Below are 5,834 nucleotides of genomic sequence, written 5' to 3'. Positions count from 1 at the left end.
GTTTGGTGGCAGCTATTTATTTTTGTTTGGTTTTTTTTGCAGTTCGTGTAGCATGGGATGCCGTGTTTGTAGAATTTTGCGCTGGACTTTCACCTTCTATTGCACCATCAATACCAGCAGAATCTGCAGGATTCATCCGCTTCTCATTCCCTGCCATTCTCTGTTTCTTCCTCTTTCTCTGTGCCATGTTAAGTCAAGCCGACAAGAAAAACGAATAAAATTTAGTTCTTCAGAACAAATTGATGCGTGATGAAGACGAATAAAACTTTGATGTTAGACAACCACATGATAGGAGGATGTAATATGTATGAAAAACAGGACGGAAGAGATAACCAGAACTATGATGTGTAAACTAAGAAGAAGACATTTCACCAAATTAGAAGCAGTGTAATGGAAGGTAGACACCATATGAAAGATGCTACAAATATCGCTCTGCCAAGTTAACAGTGTCTTAGCATAAATGGCGTTTAAACAAATGTGAAGCAGTACAAGAAATAAATCATATGCAAGATGCAAACAACATCACACTACCATGTTAGAGGTCTCTCATCATTAGTGCCATTGCATATTCACAGCATTGCATATTCACAGCTTATGATGTGTAAACTAAGGAGAAGGCATTTCAACAAATTAGAAGCAATGAAAGCTAGACACCATATGAAAGATGCAAATAATATCACTCTGCCAAGTTAAAACTGTCTCGTCATAAGTGCCATTTCAACAAATTAGTAGTACAAGCTAGAAAAGAATGTGAGATGTAACCTATATCACACTCCGAAGTCAAATGTGTCTTGTGATAAGTGATTGTTGCAGGTTACACAACAGTAGTAATTTGATGTAAGAACATGGTGTGATAGACAGATATTGTATGTTCTAGAAAAAGGAACACGTGTATTATTCAAGTATAATGTGTAAAGTAAGCAAATGGAATTCAACAAAATTACAAGCAATACAAGCTAGACATCACACATAACATGCAACCACATATAACAGTGCCAGGTTAGAGGGAGCACCAGTGATGCTGCACTAGGGGAGACGTGCTCATCATAAACACAGCTTTGTTGAGTGTCTATGCATGTGTTGTCTTGGAAATCATCTAGGGGGTGTGGAGGAGTAGAAACTGTAGAGGCCCTCCGTTTGGAAGGAGCACCTTTATCCGCTGCCTTGCTAACTTCCTTCCGCTTTATTGATTTTGAATTGTCAAGTAAAACCGACAAGAAAAAGCAAAAAAATTCTCTCTTCAGAACTCATTCATGCATGATACTGACAATCACTACTTTGATGTAAGGCAAACACATGATACCAGGATGGAATATGTACGAAAAACAGGACGGCATGGCATGTTCACAACTGTTTGTGTAAACTAAGCAGAAACCATTCCAGCAAATAAGAAGCCATGCAAGCTAGACACCACATGAAAGATGCAACCAATATGGCTGCCAAGTTAAAAGCGTCCCATCATAAATGGAATTTTAACAAATTAGAAGCAGCTCATGTTATAAATCATATGAAAGATGCAACTAATATCGCACTGCATATACTAAAGGTGTCTCGTCATATTGATTGATGCGGGACTAAGAGAAAAAAAAGAATGACACAATTGGGAGCCCCTGGTGCGGTTGAGCCGCACTCTGGGCATGTCGTGGTCGTGCCCCTCCCCCTATGCCCATGGTATCTCCAGAGCGTAGATATGTACGCGTGGTATTGGTCTCGCGATTTCGCGAGGGCTGGGGTTGGGGCCGCATTGCTACGCGTGCTCGGAACATGCCAGGCAGTCTTGTTGCAGGTTACTCCGGGCGCACTTGACGGTGTACGGACGTTTAGTAGTCGGACTCGAGAATTGCCTTAAGAGGCTGCTTTGTACTTCCGCCGCGAGGGCCGCCGTATGCTCCTCCGTTCGGAGAGAGCGTTCGGTGTTTCCATTGACCGTGATTACTCCTCGAGGGCCTGGCATCTTGAGCTTGAGGTATGCATAGTGCAGCACCGCATTGAACTTTGCAAATGCGGTTCGTCCGAGCAGTGCATGATAGCCGCTGCGGAACGGGACTATGTCGAAGATTAACTCCTCGCTTCAGAAAGTTATCCGGGGATCCGAAGACCACTTCGAGTGTAATTGAGCCGGTACAGTTGGCCTCTACACCTGGTATGATGCTTTAAAGGTCTTTTTTGTGGGTTTAATCCTTGAGGGGTCTATGCCCATTTTGTGCACTGTATCCTGGTAAAGCAGGTTCAGGCTGCTGCCGCCGTCCATCAGGACTCTGGTGAGGTGAAATCCGTCAATGATTGGGTCAAGAACCAATGCGGCGAATCCGCCGTGGCGGATGCTAGTGGGGTGGTCCCTTCGATCAAAAGTGATCGGGCAGGAGGACCACGGGTTGAACTTTGGGGCGACTGGCTCCATCGCGTATATGTCCCTTAGTGCATGCTTCCGCTCCCTTTTGGGTATGTGGGTTGCGTATATCATGTTCACCATCCGCACTTGTGGGGGGAAGCCCTTCTGTCCTCTATTGTTTGGTGGCCGGGGCTCTTCCTCGTCATCGCCATGCAGCCCCTTGTCGTTGTTTTCGGCATTTAACTTGCCTGCCTGCTTGAACACCCAACAGTCCCTGTTGGTGTGGTTGGCTGGTTTTTCGGGGGTGCCATGTATCTGGCACGAGCGATCGAGTATTCGGTCCAAATTGGACGGGCCCTGGGTATTTCCTTTGAACGGCTTTTTCCGCTAACTGGGTTTAGAGCCTCTGAATCCGGCATTGACTACCGTATCTTCAGCATTATCACCGTTAATGCGGCGCTTGTGCTTGTTGCGACGCGACCTGCCATTGCTGTCCTTGGTATCCAAACTACCAGGGTTTTTGGTCAGGTTCTTTCTGCGAGCTAGCCAGCTGTCCTCTCCCGCGCAGAAGCGGGTCATGAGTGATGTGAGGGCTGCCATGGATTTCAGCTTTTCCTGTCCTAGGTGCCGGGCAAGCCACTCGTCGCGGATGTTATGTTTGAAGGCTACAAGGGCCTCTGCATCCGGACAGCCAACGATTGGATTTTTCTTGGTTAAGAACCATGTCCAGAATTGTCTGGCTGATTCATCTGGCTGCTGAATTATGTGGCTTAGGTCATCAGCGTCTGGTGGTCGCACAGATGTGCCCTGGAAGTTATCAAGGAATGCGGCTTCCAGGTCTTCCCAACAACCAATTGATTCTGCTGGCAAGCTGTTGAGCCAATGCCGAGCTGGTCCTTTAAGCTTGAGTGGGAGGTATTTGATGGCATGTAGATCGTCACCGCAGGCCATGTGGATATGAAGGAGATAGTCCTCGATCCAAACCGCAGGATCTGTTGTGCCGTCATATGATTCAATGTTTACGGGTTTGAAACCCTCGGGGATTTTGTCTGTGAAGCATAGTGGGTGTGCGGCGCCTCTGTATTGGGCTATATCACGACACAGCTCAAATGAGCTTTGTTTGCTGTGTTCGGCCCGGCCGGAATTGCTGTATCCGGCCTGACGGTTGTCATCACGTGTCGTGGGGCGCCCACGCGATCCGTAGATCGATCTTATTTGCCTTGCCTTGTCCTCCAATATGTCTCGCAATTCTGGTGCATTTCCTCGTGGCTTTGTACTTTTCGAGCGACGCCGGGGTGCGGCTTTAGTGGAGGGCCTGGAGGCCTCTCTATCGTGGCCACGAGGTGGCCAGTCGGCCATGTCATGCACTGGTGATGTAGGTTTGGTTGCTTCCTCCTCTAATTGGGGTAGCAGCCTGCGTTTTGGGTAGCTCTTGGAGGGGCGATCGAGTTTGTACTCTTCGGCAGCAAGGACTTCGGTTCTGTCAGCTAGCAAGTCTTGGTCAGCTCTAAGCTGCTGTTGCTTTTTCTTGAGGCTACTTGTCGTGGCCATAAGCCTGTGCTTGAAACGCTCTTGTTCGACGGGATCCTCGGGCATGACAAATTCGTCATCGTCGAGGCTTGCTTCATCTTCGGAGGGAGGCATATAATTATCGTCCTCTACCTCTTTGTTTGCCGCCCTATCATGAGGGCTGGCTTCTCCCTCCTCCTGTGCTGAATCCTGCTGGAGGGGGTTGTCTTCGACACTGTCCGGGGTGTTATTATCTCTCGTGCCGGAATCACCATTTTTGCTGTGGCGGGATTTAGAGCGGCGCCGCTGACGCCGGCGCTTGGGCTGTTTCTTGGAGGGGTCATCCTCCGTTGTCCCATTGCCATTCCCATCTTTTGGGGTGTCCACCACGTATATGTCGTATGACGAGGTGGCCTTCCAGTGCCCTGTAGGCGCTGGTTCTTGGTTGTCTCCTGCATCGTCGTCCATACCGTCGATGTCTTCGGAGTCGAAGTCGAGCATGTCGGTTAAATCATCGACAGTGGCTACAAAGTGGGTGGTGGGTGGGCGTTGAATTTCTTCGTCGTCTGCATCCCAACCTTCCTGACCATAGTTTGGCCAGGGTTCTCCTGATAAAGAGAGAGATTTTAGTGAATTCAGGATGTCGCCAAAGGGCGAGTGCTGAAAGATGTCCGTGGCAGTGAACTCCATAACCGGCGCCCAATTAGATTTGATTGGCAGGGGCGCGGGAGGTCCGGAGTCCAGAGAGGAATCCGGCACCTTGGAGTCACGGGCTTTGCAAAGGACAGGGATGGTGTTCGGCTCAATCGCCGTAGAGATCGTAGCGCCCGAGGCAGTGTCCAGCAACTCGTCCTCGATCGGCAAAGTCGGCTCCGAGCTAAGGGTCGGAGCGGACGCTGGTGCGGCCTCCAGGGCACTGTTCGGCGGCAGAGCTAGATCATACCCATCGAGACAGTGCGGCGCGCTTGGCTGTGGCTCGAATCCGTCGAAGATCAAGTCTCCGTGGATGTCAGCCGTGTAGTTCAAACTCCCAAATCTGACCTGATGGCCAGGGGCGTAGCTTTCGATCTGCTCCAGATGGCCAAGTGAATTGGCCCGCTGTGCAAAGCCGCCGAATACGAAGATCTGTCCGGGGAGAAAAGTCTCACCCTGGACCGCGTCGTTGTTGATGATCGAAGGAGCCATCGGACCTAAAGATGACAGCACAGAGGAACTCTCAATGAAAGCACCAATGTCGGTGTCAAAACCGGTGGATCTCGGGTAGGGGGTCCCGGACTGTGCGTCTAGGCGGATGGTAACAGGAGACAAGGGACACGATGTTTTTACCCAGGTTCAGGCCCTCTCGATGGAGGTAAAACCCTACTCCTGCTTGATTAATATTGATGATATGGGTAGTACAAGAGTAGATCTACCACGAGATCAAAGAGGCTAAACCCTAGAAGCTAGCCTATGGTATGATTTTTGTTCGTCCTACGGACTAAAACCCTCTGGTTTATATAGACACCGGAGAGGGTTAGGGTTACACAAAGTCGGTTACAATGGTAGGAGATCTACATATCCGTATTGCCAAGCTTGCCTCCCATGCCAAGGAAAGTCCCATCCGGACACGGGACGAAGTCTTCAATCTTGTATCTTCATGGTCCAGGAGTCCGGCCAACGGTGATAGTTCGGCTATCCGGACACCCCCTAATCCAGGACTCCCTCACTTAGCTTTGGGTTCAATCTTGCGGTGTCCTTTCCCAGTGACAGGAGGGGCAGCAAGGCACGTATTGTATTGTTGCCATCGAGGATAAAAATATGGGGTTTATATTATATTGCTTGAGTTTATCCCTCTACATCATGTCATCTTTCTTAATGCGTTACTCTGTTCTTTATGAACTTAATACTCTAGATGCAGGCAGGAGTCGGTTGATGTGTGGAGTAATAGTAGTAGATGCAGGCAGGAGTCGGTCTACTTGTCGCGGACGTGATGCCTATATACATGATCATGCCT

Source organism: Triticum aestivum, chromosome 5B, assembly GCF_018294505.1.
Source record: "Triticum aestivum cultivar Chinese Spring chromosome 5B, IWGSC CS RefSeq v2.1, whole genome shotgun sequence".
NCBI lineage: Eukaryota > Viridiplantae > Streptophyta > Magnoliopsida > Poales > Poaceae > Triticum > Triticum aestivum.
Note: the sequence above shows the minus strand (reverse complement) of the source record.